The 14,281-nt window shown below is 36.8% G+C and overlaps 1 pseudogene; it reads right to left on the bottom strand.

Annotated features, from left to right (window-relative positions):
* Positions 1-5,317: 5,317 nt before the first annotated feature.
* LOC120599921 (60S ribosomal protein L17-like) lies at positions 5,318-5,906 on the bottom strand (annotated as a pseudogene).
* Between the last annotated feature and the right edge of the window lie 8,375 nt (positions 5,907-14,281).

Raw genomic sequence — 14,281 nt, 5'->3', positions numbered from 1 at the left:
CCTTGGATAAGGACCATATTTTATAGTGCTTCTGTAATGCTCCGGAAACCCCAATTCTATGCTAACCTGTATGGTAGGTGTGAACATTTATCATGTATCAACTGACTGTAAATAGATCAGAGAATTATAAAGGTAGGCACCTGCTTTCCTCAGCTGTCCAAGAAGAAAAAAAGTTTCCAACTCCTTTCAAATGGAACTGTCAAAAGTATGACATCAGATTGAGAGGGATTATGATAAAACACAGAGCTTAACCGAGTCTCGAACATCCATCCATGTTCTGAGCTCGGAGCGGAGCGCAGCCATATTTTGCCGGAGAAGGATCTTGGATGAGAACCCGCCTTTGAATATTGATGACATCCGACATCAGGCTTCAGTTCCCCTCCTTTTTGAAATCATCCAGTGGTTTGGTTTTTCTAATAAACACTATCATTTTCTCTCTTTCTTCTCTCTCCTGACTGAGACATCCTGAGTATATAAGGTAGCAGTAGTACTAGTTTCCTCATAATTAAAATAAAAACTGTCTTAGTATGCAATAATGATTCAGGCCCACGGATCACATGCTTCCCCATCACACATGTATTCTCACCATCATGCCATCTTCTTCCTGCCTATCATTTTCCTTCATTTATTCTTATACTCTGCTCCAAATTGGAGAATAAGCAAGTTTAGCTTTGGCTTTTAGACTTGCTCCCAATGGTCACCAGTTGCATGGTTCCGGTAATGAACCAGTCTTATTTTCCTAGACTATGACTTCACTGCTTGGGGGACTACAGTAACAAAGTATTAAATATGAGATAAACGAGACTTTCCTTTTGGAGTACATAAGATCAGGATACAATGAGCCAGCGTGTGTAGTATGTGTGTGTGTGTGTGTGTGTGTGTGTAGGAAAGGCCAAGATGTGTGTGTGTGTGTGTGTGTGTGTGTGTGTGATGCTAAGGGTCTGAATATTTGGTGGTCCTCATAAATCCATATGTTTTGAAATCCTAACACCAAGGTTATGGTATAAGCAAGGTGGGGGACTTTGGGAGGTGATTTCGTCATGAGGGTGGAGTCCTCATTAATGGGATTAGTGCTCCTATAAAAAAAAAAGCCTGAGAAAGCTACCCTTCTCTCTTTCTACCATGTGAGGCTACAACCATTAGTCGGCAGTCTACAACTTGGAAGAGGGTGCTCACTAGAATCCGACCATATTGGCACCCTGATCTTCAACTTCCAGCCTCCTGAACTATGAGCAAAAAACTTCTACTGTTATAAGCCACCCAGTCTTGTCATAAAAGCTGAACAGACAAAAACAAAACCTCTCTAGGAAGAGGTACAATGCCTCCTATGTTGGCTATTATCTTTTTTTCCCCTCTCCACAACCACCAACAATATCTATCTATACCCCTTCTCTTTCCTGCTCTGTTCCCTGGGAGGCTAACTTTCTGCAAACTGAATTACCCATGCTCCCTTGCCAGCTGAAGTTTCATGAAGTTAGGCAAACAGGAGGCACCAATAGGAAATGCTAGGGTAGGAGAAGAAAAAGGTCAGAACTCTTCTTCCTCAAGCCCTTATTACATCAGCACCCTGTCGCTATCAGTACTCGAGCCCTCCTATGTGATCACACATACTGACTGGTAGAGTCTTCTCTATAGTTTCTGCTTTTACTCAGCTGCTGTAATCCTTTCAGGATTAATGGTCATAACAACTTCTAACTGGTGCTAGTTTTCAATCTCATAGCATTTACAATCTCCCAGAGAGCAGGGTAATCTCATTAATGTCACTTCCGTGGGACAGAATTATATAGTTTTAAAATGCATAACTTCCAGAATCACTATGTGACTCACCTCTATCCATTAGTGTTTCTTTACTTGAACCATACGGAGTATACTCTTTCTTGCTGGGACCATGACTGATACAAATTTGAAGTCCACAGGATTTGACTCTAATTTGATTGAAGTTATTATAAAATCTAAGAAAAATTAGAAGGCAATGGGGGAATGGTAAGTCATTGAAACAGAAAAGGAACATCACAGAAGCTAAAGTTTATGGACTCCATACAAGCATTGTCTGGGAGATAAAGGGCTTTTAAAAATAACTTTTTATAACAAATGTTGGAGAGAATGGAGAGAAAAAGGAACCCTCATACACTGCTGGTGGGACCGCAAATTGGTACGGCCACTCTGGAAAACAGTATGGAGTTTCCTCAAAAAACTAAGAATTGATCTACCATATGATCCAGCAATCCCTCTACTGGGTATTTACCCCAACGTCTTGAAAACCCATATCCAAAAAGATATTTGCACACTGATGTTCATAGCAGCATTATTCACAGTGGCCAGGGCATGGAAGCAACCAAAGTCTCCTACAATAGATGATTGGCTAAAGAAGCTGTGGTACATATATACAATGGAATATTACTCAGCCATAAGAAGAAATGAAATACTGCCATTTGCAACAACATGAATGGACCTTGAGATAATCATGCTAAGCGAAATAAGCCAGACAGAAAAAGTTGAAAATCACATGATATCACTTATATGTTGGATATAAACCTAAAAGCAACAAATAAACAGGACAAACAAACAGAGACTCATGGACATAGACTATAGACTAGTGATTACTAGAGGGTAGAAGAAGGGAGGAGGGTGTAGATAGACAGGGTAAAGGGGATTAACTATGTGGTGACAGAAAGAAATCTAACTATGGGAGGTAAACACAGTGTAAACATATATATGCCTTACTGTTAAAGTGTACAGCTGAAACTTATTGGATTTAATTAACCAATGTCACCATAAAAAAATTAATTAAACAGAAATAACCTTTTCATATTTATAGCTATTTCTAGTGTGAAAATAGAACAGTTCTGTTGGTAAGATCAATTTTATTATGACTATCTTTCATAGCTTGATAACATTAAAAATTCATCTATCTAACATCCTTTATTTTGATTCCATTCTCACTAAGTAACTTTCTGACTATAACTTGGGTTCCATATAAGAGCCTACATAGAGGAAATATGCTGGTCATGAATATTTTAAGTATTTCAGCAACTGTGATTTTTTTCATCACTGTAAACTAATAAATAGCCATTATATTTTTGTTGTTATGATTTGGTTAAATGCAAGTGCTCTCTTGAGAGACTGGTCTTGAAGCGTGTTACTAACATCAGGTTTATGAAGGCAAGGCTTTGGATCATTTGTATTTCTGCCTGTGATTTGCTTTTGCTATTTTGAAATTTTGCACTCTAATACCCAACGTGTTTAGGAACACTTAGAAGAATATGGGTTGCTAGATTGGGGGAAGCAATCCTTCACCAGACCTGTTTCTTGGCAGGGCGTTGGAGCAGAAACTTGGTAAAGACCATGCAGAAGCTTATTTCCTTATTGTGTGCCAGAAAGAACTTACCTGATTGCCCAGCAAATAAACAGACTCGACCTATTTTTTTAGCCACTAAACGCTGTTTGGAATTCTGGCAAATAAATAATAAATAAAAGTGCTTCTCCATACCATACAAAGAATATTTCTATAGTTAAAAGCTCCTTTTAAAGCTATTATACTGTCCATGACAAAACATCATAATTACATATATTTTGACCTGTTCTTCAATTTCTTCTATGATGCTGAATATCGATTGCTTGATATAAATACCAGTATTCATGCTGTATTACATGTTTATGCCAGTTTTGTCCATTTACAAATATTTTGTCACTTAGATAGTTTGTCTGTGACATTCTATACCAATATGTAAGTTAAAATACCATTCAGATGTATGTTTCTCAGTATTCTGTGGGTGTTCAGGAGAAAAGAGAAACAGACAATCAGTTTCTTTTGTATAATCACCTCACTCTTAGACAGTTCTGTCTGTTAGAATTCATTCTTATGGATGAAAATGCTCATTCCACAATATCCAAAATAATTCCTTCTCTTCCTTGTCGCCTCAAAAATGAGAAGTTGAGTTTCAAACCCAAACTTTGATGTTAAATGCATGTATTTAAGAAATATAATAACCTATGTTTTCATAGGACAGATTGTATGGTGATTATAACAAGAACAAAAAGCTTTTGAATAGCCAAAGGCATTTTTTTAAAATCAGTTTTGATTATTTAAAAAAAATGTGTATCATCACCTATTGATTTAATTTCTCCTATGCATGTGGCATAGGAGAAATTAAATCAATAGGTGATGATACACGAAAAGTAAAAATGCTTGCAAAATCATGTTTTCGTTTTATTTTATTTTATAAACCTGATTGTTCAAATATTAGGGATATAGTTGACAAACCAGGAAGGGCATTTTACTTTCTTCATAATTATGTGAGAGAGTCTAAGAAATTAGCTATATTTCTTCTACTTATACTATACACAGAGGAGATGTATCACCTATTCTTTATTCTTTGCCTGTCCTTTGCCCTTCCCACTTTGTTTCTGTGGGATTTCTAATGATGCTCTAATAACAACAATAACAGCTGCAGTGGTGGCGGCAGCAAGAGCAGCAGCTATCATTTGTATATTGATTACATAATATGCACTTAACATTTTGCTAAGCCCTTCACAATAATTAATTTGCTACCTTTCTCCTCAACTCTCTGGGGCAGGTTCCAGTATTTTCCCAATTTTATAGATGAAGAAATGATGAACAAGATAGATTAAGAAACTTGTTCAAGGTCACATAGCTGATAAATTGCTGCTCTTAGATTTAAACCCAGGTCCATCTGATTCTGGAAGTTATGCCCTTTAAAACTATATAGTTCATCCCATGGAAGTGATATTAGTGAGTTTACTTTGCTCTCTGGGAGATTGTAGGTGCTATGTGATTGAAAGATCTGTAATCTTCTCAATATTTATATGTGCTTATCACTTAATCAAGATATTTGGAATTATAACAACAACAAAAGCAACACTGAGAAGTGTGTACAGCTTTAGTAGGAATCCTTAGAGAAGCAAGGGAACATCCAGCTTATCAGCCATACCAGCTGAATCATCAATTAGATGCCGTATATCATGGTTAGATCACTGAAATATTTATAAAAATCACTTTTTAGTAGAAGATTTTAAATCATTCATTAATAAATCTGCATGTTTCAATATTTGTGAACTTTATATTAGGGTTTATTTATTGCAAGGCAATCCTCATAATCTATAAGCCATTAAAACCAGGAATATGTATTTTCTACATAGAATATACTTTGGAACTGTGACTGAGAAATCAGGGGTAGAAATAAGCCATACTTACATTGCCGTCAGATATAAAAAGGCAAAATAAAGTTAAGGAAAACACTCGAAAATAGGACCTACACTTTCTTTTTTTTCCCCTTTTTATTATTTGATGCTGAATTTACTCCCAGGCCATAAGTTTTTGTTTCTTTAGTTTTTTTTTTTTGTTTGTTTGTTTGTTTGTTTGTTTAGGATATCTTCTTCTGTGCAAGTTCCTCTTCTGGTTTAGAAACAATCTGCTCTTCCTCAGTAAGGATCATCTCAATGTCTCAGTGTGGCAGGGGGAGCTCATGTAGGGGGTTAATCTGCCCATGAGCTCTGTAAGTTCTGTGCTGCATCTTGGGAGCTTTATTCACCTGGATGTGCTCAATGACCAGAGAGTCTACATCTAAACTCTTAAGTTCAGCATTACTCTATGCATTTGTAAGCATGTGCAGCAAAAATTCAGAACTCTTTTTGGGCCACTGACCCTGCGTCCAGCCTCACTGTTTGGCCTGGGCGCACCTACCAACTCCACCATTGTAACAACAGAGTGGCACACATTGCTTCTGTAAAGTGACATCCTTCAAGTACTTGGTGGCTTTTCGGATATGTATACTCTTGATGGCCTGGACAGTTTTATGAGTGTTCTTAAAGTGAACACGAGGATTTGAACCTCTTGATGTGCATGATTTTGTGGGGTTTTCTGGGTCAAGTGAGTAGCAAACCATTTTCAGAAGTCACCTCAGGCAGCTTATGGGAAGAGCAAGACCTATGTTTTCTTAATGCTTATTTGAATGTAACCAGTTGTATACTTTGTATAAATCACTTATCTTTTGTGAGTCTCTAATCTTTTAGCCATCAAATAGGGGCATTGATATAGTATGCTTGCTCTGCCCTTCTCTGTCCTGACTTGCCTACAATCCCAATCACTGGGATATCTAAGGAGCTGCTGTTGGGCATCATAGATGAGTGAGAATGCTTATCCTTCAAGTTCTCACTTGGTCCACTCTAGTATTTACCAGGAGCTAGAATACTTAATTTATATGAAAACATAAATGACTTTGTCAACAAATATTTAATGATCCTCAGCCAGAAAATGAATATGATTTTATGACAAGAACATAATCATTGAGGGACACAAATAAATTGATGGAGAATGAGAAAATCTAGTCAGGAATTTCTCGCCAACTCTCTTGGGTACAGGCAATGGGCTTATGAAAAACTCAAAAGGAATAAAAAAAAATCCCATCTGACATTTAGTTACAGACATTATTAGTGAATATTTTTCATTTAGGATAGTCACATGTAAATTCCAGACTGCAGTTTTCTTCTTACTGTCAATGGATTCTGGTTATTGCCCAATTTATCATTAGCAGCTATAATAAAGCCAATGCTAGAGTCTTCAGTAGATGGTAAATTCACTCCCTCATGTGAGCTGGCATCATGGGCCTAGCCAAATTATAAACTGAGACACACAGTTGGCATCTTGGACCTGCTCTGCCAATAGACTTTTTCACTTAACAGGAATATTTAATTATTGATAGTCCTCAAATTAATTTGTTAAAAAGCAACTGAAACTCTTAGAAATGGCACCATAATAGGGTTTTCTCTCTTTTCTCTGCTAGTGAAAAGTCATATCCTACATTCTGCCTGTCTTGTTCACGATTTTGTCATTAATCATCTGCTTAGACAATACTTTCACATAGAGCTATTGCAAATATTTCCTCATAAACAGATTCTGGGGAGCAGCTGACTAGGCTTTCGTGAAGATAGAAACCTTTCTATTGTGGTGTAGAACTACCTAAAGATGAAGACATTAGGCATTGAAATCTTAAAGTTCCAAAATGGATTTCCTTAATTCAAGAGATAAAAACATGACTCAAATTCTATTTGAGCATCACAGTCTTGTCTCCTTTAATGTAACGTACTTTTGTTTTAGAGACTCTGCATGTGTCTATTTGTATAGGTATTGAAATGTGTATATAACTCAGTGTGATACATTAAAATTAGATTAATTTTAGATAAATTGTAAAATATATGATGTTGATTTAAACTGTACCATGTACTTTAATCTTGAAAAATTCAGTTTAGTATTAGAAATTATTTTTTCTAGTTATTTGCCATATTTCTTTGAAGTGATTACTGAACTATATGTGCAAAGACAATGTACATTAATGACATATTGCTGTTAATATCATTCTTCTCAATATATTTTCCAGATATTTAATTACAGTATTTCCATATTATGATTCAAAGTGCCTAACACAAATCAACTGCTACAGTCTTCAGAGCTAAAGACTGTCATGAAGGATGATGGGGACATATGTCTCTTTGAGTTAACTTTCTTGGAATTTTGATATTTGCTTTGGAATATTACCCCCCAATGTCTCTGATCTGTATAAAGCTAATTATATGCCACTATTAAAGCAGATTCCAAAAGACATTGACAGTTGGGAAAGCCTAATGACCAGCTGGATGGGAAAGTTTCATGTTGTCAAAATGGTAACTTTGCCAGGATTTTTACATGCCATTTATTTGCTGCAAACATGAATACCCAAGTCTTGTTTTAAAATAAAGTTATCCTATTCAGTAATCACAGTTGGAGTATAAAAGGACTGCAAAAGCTAAGTGGTAAAGTCCATATTTTGAGACTGTAATCTTTCACTACCTCAGTAAATATTAAATTAATAAACTTTAATTTTGCACCCAAATTAGTAAAAATGTAATCCATATGAATAAGAAAAGATATCTTCTAATGTAGTCAGTGTCTATGAAACATCAAAAAATAAGTTCATGATTCAGGGAGTAAAATCAAATTAATTACATAACGTCCTTTATTATTTCCTACTCCAAATTGTTTGAGGAAATATTTCACTTTACAACTAACTGGGTCAACAAAATAATGATCCCATTCATCTAGTGCTTTTTATTTTAAGTATTTCTTAGACATTATCTCATTTGCTTCTCGTAATAATTCTGTGACACAAAGTTCCCAGCACAAGATTATTTCCATTGATATCAGAATGTGTTTAATTAAGCAAAAAATAATCATTTAATACCTTCTCCTTTCTCCTCAATTTTTCAACTTTTTTCACTAATCTCTGATAATCTCATCACATTCTACTCCCATATAACAATAGCGGCAGCAGCAACAACAATAGCTGGGATGTATTTAGGACTTACTATGTGCCAACCATTACTTTTATACACTTCACCCATTTCAACCTATTTAATATTCCAGACAACCCTAAGAACTATGTGCTATTTTTACATCTACATTTTATTTTATCAAGATATAATTGACATATAACATTGTATAAGTTTAGGGTATACAACATAATAATTTGATATGTGTATATATCATGAATTGATGACCACAATGAGTTTAGTTAAACATCCATCACTTCAGATAGTTACCAAGACTTTTTTCCATGGGAGAACTTTTAAGATCTACTCTCTTAGAGATTTTCAAATATACAAAACAGTATTGTTAACTATAGTCACTATGCTGTACATTGCATCCCAAGGACTCAGTCTTCTTAAAATTAGCAGCTTGCAACTTTCTATCCCTTCACTCAATTCCCCCAACCCCCACTCCCTACCTCTGGCAACTACTCTCCTGATTTCTGTTTCTATGAGTTTGTTTCTTTTTCTTTTAGATACCACATATCATCCCAATTTTAGAGAAGAGAAAATGAAAGCATTTGTCCAAGGTCACAAACAAACAAACAAACAAAAAAACAAGTGGCAAACACAAGATCTGAACTCAGGAAGTCTGGAACACAGGATTTGAACCTAGGAAGTCTGTCATGAAAGACTGACTCTAAGCTCCATACTCTACTTCCTTGATGCTGTTATAAAAGAAGTGTCTCCTAGGAGTACGCTCCCTTGGGTCTTGAATCCCATCCCTTCCCACTTTCACAAAGACTTTACTCCTGCAGTTATGTACTTTCTCTACTAGATGATCAGTTTATTCCTCTCTGCTGAACCAACCCCACTGTCATTTAAATATATCTCATTATCATCTATCTTAAAAATATAACAAACAAACAAAAAACACTTCATTTCTCTATTCTCCTTCCATGACAATTATCCAAATACTTGTCTCTACTCACTAACTCAACTTCTTGATCTTCATTTATTTTTCAAACCGCAGTATTGATATACTCTTCAAAATACAGTAAGTCGTCACTTAACATTATCGATAGGTTCTGCAACTTGAAGTGAAATAACATATAACAAGAACAAAACAACATTGATCGAGGGCCTGCTATACTCATTAACTCAACTTCTTTGTCTCGAAAAAGCTCTCACCAAAGACATCGATGACTTACACTTTGTCCAAGCCAGTGGTGAAATCTCTTATCTAATTTTATTGACTCATCAGTAGCACTTGGCAGGACGACAAGACTTTCCTTGAAGTAACATCTAAGTTTACCAACTCACTAGACACTTTTTCTTAGTCTCCTTTGCTGGGTATTCCTTCTGAATAAGACTTTTAGAAATTAGAATGCCCCAGGACTCTTTCTTTTTCCATTCTTTGTGCAGTCTCTCCCTGAGCTATCTCTTTCACCATGAGTTCAAATCTATATATTGATACTTCTCAAATCTGTAACTCCAGCCTGGACTGCTCTTCCGAACTTCAGAAATCGTATAATGTATACAACTTCCTACACTAATTGGAAAGTCTAATAGACCTCTCAACATTATTAGAGCCCAAATAGGACTACAGAGTTTTACTTTTAAATTTGCTACCATCCAAGCCTTCTCTTTTTAAGTAAACACCCAGTTGTTGAGACTGAAAACAAAATGTAGGTATCATCTTCAATTCTTCTCTTTCCTTCAGATTTCAGGTCTCATTTATCAGTAAGTCCTGTCATATCTCCAGGGATTTTGATATTTGCCTTGGAATATTACCTTATTTCTATTTCTTAAAATATTTCTATTGTCAAAATGTTTCAAGTTCATTTCCACTGGGTTTGAAAACCCCAGTCGAAGTCACTATCATCTTTCACCTGAAGTATTGCAATATTTCCCTAATTTGTCTCCCTGTTTCTATTCATTTCCCCCTACAACTTATTCTCTTTATAGCACCAACAGTAATCTTTTGAAAATATCAATCTGATAATCATGCTTCACAGCTTAAAACCTTCCACTGTCTCTCCATCAAACCTAAAATAAAATCCAAATCCCTTATCATGGATTACAAAGTCCTATATAATGTAGCATGTTTCTATTTCTATACTTTCCCTCATTAATTATGCTCCAGTCAGACTAGATCTTGTTACATGGTAAGCTTACTCCTGTTTCAGGGACTTTGAAATAGATAGATGAGAGGGAGTGAAGAAGAGAGAGAATTTTAAAAATTGTAATCGGACAACTTTTATCCCCAATATTTGAATGGCTGCCTCTTTCTCATGTTTGAAGTCTAAAGTCAAATGTTATAACCTCAGGAAGGCTTTCCTGAACCACTCCAGATAAACTGGTGACCTGGTCACCCTCCCTCAAAGTTAGCTAGTTCTTCTTGTTCTTATTATTTATCAGTACTAGGAATCTTCTAATTTATTTGCATTTTACTGTCTATCTTCTCCATTGGAATGTAAGTTCCATGAGGACAGGGACCCTATCTATCTTGGCTCTTTAGCACCTAGAAAGCATGTGTACCACAACAGGCACTCAATAAAAACTTGTTCACAGACTCACTATGATACTCTTACATCTATAGATGAAAATTCAAAAACATGGTCAATACGGAAAGTGGTTACATGAGTTCATGTAACCATTAAGGGCCCTACACCAATTACAGAGCAGTCTACATTCCAAAAAGTCAAAATCCTTGCGTAGATGAATAGATAGACAGATAGTGGACAGACAGACAACACACACACACACACACACACACACACACACACACACACATCATTTGTGGCTTGAGTTTTCCAGGCCAATTTGATAATCTTTCCACTTTCAAAGTGATTTTATATCCTTGGGAGTAAGAAAGGCTGGGTAGATGACTATGAATTTAAGTTTATCTAAGTTCTTAATCAGTGTAAAGTATATGTTTATAGAGCAAAGAGCCACCCAAAATAAAAAGATATCTATATAAATTATAAAACAGAACACCTCCCCTTTCAACCGCAATCTGATAAATTTGGCTGTATACATGCCAAAACAAAAATTGCTATGCAAATTAAATTATTCAGCATATGATCTCTTTTAAACAGCTTGTTGAGGTATAACTGATATGCGAAAACTACACATATTTAATGTATACAATTTTATGAGTTTGGACATATGTATACACCTCTGAGACCATCACCACCAGTCAAGGTAACAGACATATCAATTACCTCCAAAAGCTTCTTCATTTCTCTTCGTTTTTATTTTTTATAGAACATTTAACATGAGACCTACACTCTCAAGAAATATGGTATCGTTAACTATAGAGACTATGTTTTACTTCAGATCTCCAGAACCTATTCATCTTACATAACTGAAACTTTATATCCATTGAATAACTACTCTCCATTTCCCATTCCCTCCAGCACTTGGAAGTGACTATCCTTATTCTCTGCTTCTATGAGAATGACTATTTTAGAAACTTCATATAAGTGGAATCTCAAAATTTCATATAAGTGGAATCATTGGTCTTGGCAATAATTTCTTAGATAAGACACCTAAAGCCCAAGCAACAAAAGCAAAAATTGACAAGTGGAGCTATATCAAACTAAAAAGTTTCTACACAACAAAAGAAACAATCAGTAAAATGAAAGGCAATCTATGGAATGGGAGATAATATTTTCAATCTATATAATTTATTAGGGGTTACTATTCAATAAAGATAAACTACCACAACTCAATAGCAAGAAAACCCCAAATAATTTTATTTTTAAAATGGGCAAAAGACTTGAGTAGACATTTCTCCAAAGAAGACATATAAATAGCCAACAGGTATATAAATAGGTGATCACCACCACTAATCATTAGGAAAATGCAAATCAAAACCACAATGAGATATCACTTCATACCTCTTACGATGGCTATTACAAAAAAAAAAAACAAAAAATAAAAAACAAAAATATAAGTGTTGGCAAGGATGTGAAGAAACTGAAACCCTTATACTGTTGATGGGAATATAAAATGGTGCAGAAGTTATGGAAAACAGTAATTTAGGTTCCTCAAAAAATACAAAACAGAACTACCATATGATCCAGCAATCGCAATTCTGGGTACATATCCAAAAGAATTGATATCAGCATATTAAAGAAATATCTGCTCTCCTGTGTTTGTTGCATTATTATGCACAATAGCAAGATATGAAAACAATCCTTATGTTCATCAGCAGATGAATGCATTAAGAAAGTGTTGTGTCTTACTCAAGATGGTGGAGTAGATAAATGCTGTGCTCACCTCTTCTCATGACCATTTCAAAATTAAAATTAAACTACAGAACAGCTATCATTGGGAATCACCTAAAGTCTAGCTGAACAGAAGTTCTACAATTAGAGGCCATATGAGACTGGTAGGAGGGGCAGAGACAAGATGGTGGCTGGTACCACACCTACTTGTGGCAGTTGAGAATCCAGAGAAATATATTGGTTGCAGAGGTCCCCACTCCAGAAGAGCAAGGGGTCTTGGCCCCACACCAGGCTTACCAATGCAGAGTTCCAGTGCTAGGAAGAGATGTCTCCACACCTTCTGGCTATGAAAACCAGCAGAGATTATGGCTGAGTGAGACTGAAGGCTTTTCTCTTAAAGGAACCTGTGTGGACTTACTCACTGACAGACTTACTTGCTCTGAGCTTCAGCACTGAGGCTGCAGCTTGAAAGGCACCAGGAACATACAAGGAAAAACCGAGTTGTCTGGCTTCAGGACAAGGGATAGAGGGGCAGCTTTCTTTCAGACAGAAGTGTTGGTAGAGGGCATTGTTCCTTTGTTGAGCCCTACCCCCTCCCAGCATGCAGATGCAGGCGGCTGCCATATCTGAGTCTCCATCAACCTGGGTAACACTGGTCACCCTGCCCTGGTGAGTCCTTGAGACCCTGCCCTCCCAATGTGCAGGGCCATCCAAGTGGCTTCCAGTGGATTTTCCATACAAATGGTCTATCTTGGCTCATGCTGTAAACTTTCCTAAATGGTCTCAAAGATTTAAAAAACCTAAACAAGGAGCATTTGGCCTCACTGTGCCGCGTACTTCATGCTGATCAGCCCCAAACCTGGCACTAGTGGCAGCTAGCTGCAGCTTGCAGCTTAGCTTCTCAAGGCACTTCCACATCCAGCATGGGTGGCAGCCATCTGTGGATTGATTGATGGTTCATGCCAGGTGGCCCTGGGCAAGGCACAGGCAGCAGCTAAACTTGGCCTGCAGCAGAACCCTTCCCAGGAGGCCAGGCCTGCACATCTGGTGGCCGGCTTTGTTCCGAGCCGGAGTACCACTCGGTCCCATCTGAGAACAACATACCCAAGAGGCAGACAGGGCAAGCACCAGAGCCCTGATAAAGCAAATCCTGCTCTGTAGGATTAGCCCTTACATAACAGCTCCTCCACTGCTCACGGCCAGTCCTGGTGACTAATCAGCCCAAGGGTCAATCCCTCCCATTGATGAGCAAACAGAAACTAAGGCTCAACTAAAACAAGAAGGCAAACACAATCCACACAAGAAACATACCTGGAGCACCCACCTCAGGTGACCAGGGAAGACTGTGCCACTGGGACCCATAGCACAACTACTACATAAGGCCACTACTAAGACAGATAGACATAGCAGTCCTACCTAATACACAGAAATACACAAGGAGGCAGCCAAAATGGAAAGACGGAGAAACATGTCCCAAATAAAAGAACAGAACAAAACTCCAGAAAAAGAACTAAACAAAATGGACACAAGCAATCTACCAGATACAGAGTTCAAAACACTGATTATAATGTTCTCAATTAACTTAGGGCAAGGGCAGATGAACTCAGTGAGAACTTTAACAAAGAAATAGAAAACATAGAAATGGAAATAGAAAACATAAAAAAGAACCAGCCAGAAATGAAAAATATAATAACTGAAATGAAGAATACCTTAAGAGGAATCAATAGTAGATTAGATGAAGCAGA

This window comes from Pteropus medius, unplaced genomic scaffold, assembly GCF_902729225.1.
Source record: "Pteropus medius unplaced genomic scaffold, Ma_sr-lr_union100, whole genome shotgun sequence".
Classification (NCBI taxonomy): Eukaryota; Metazoa; Chordata; class Mammalia; order Chiroptera; family Pteropodidae; genus Pteropus; species Pteropus medius.
The sequence above is the reverse complement of the archived record's forward strand: the minus strand, read 5'-3'. Positions and strand labels throughout refer to the sequence as shown.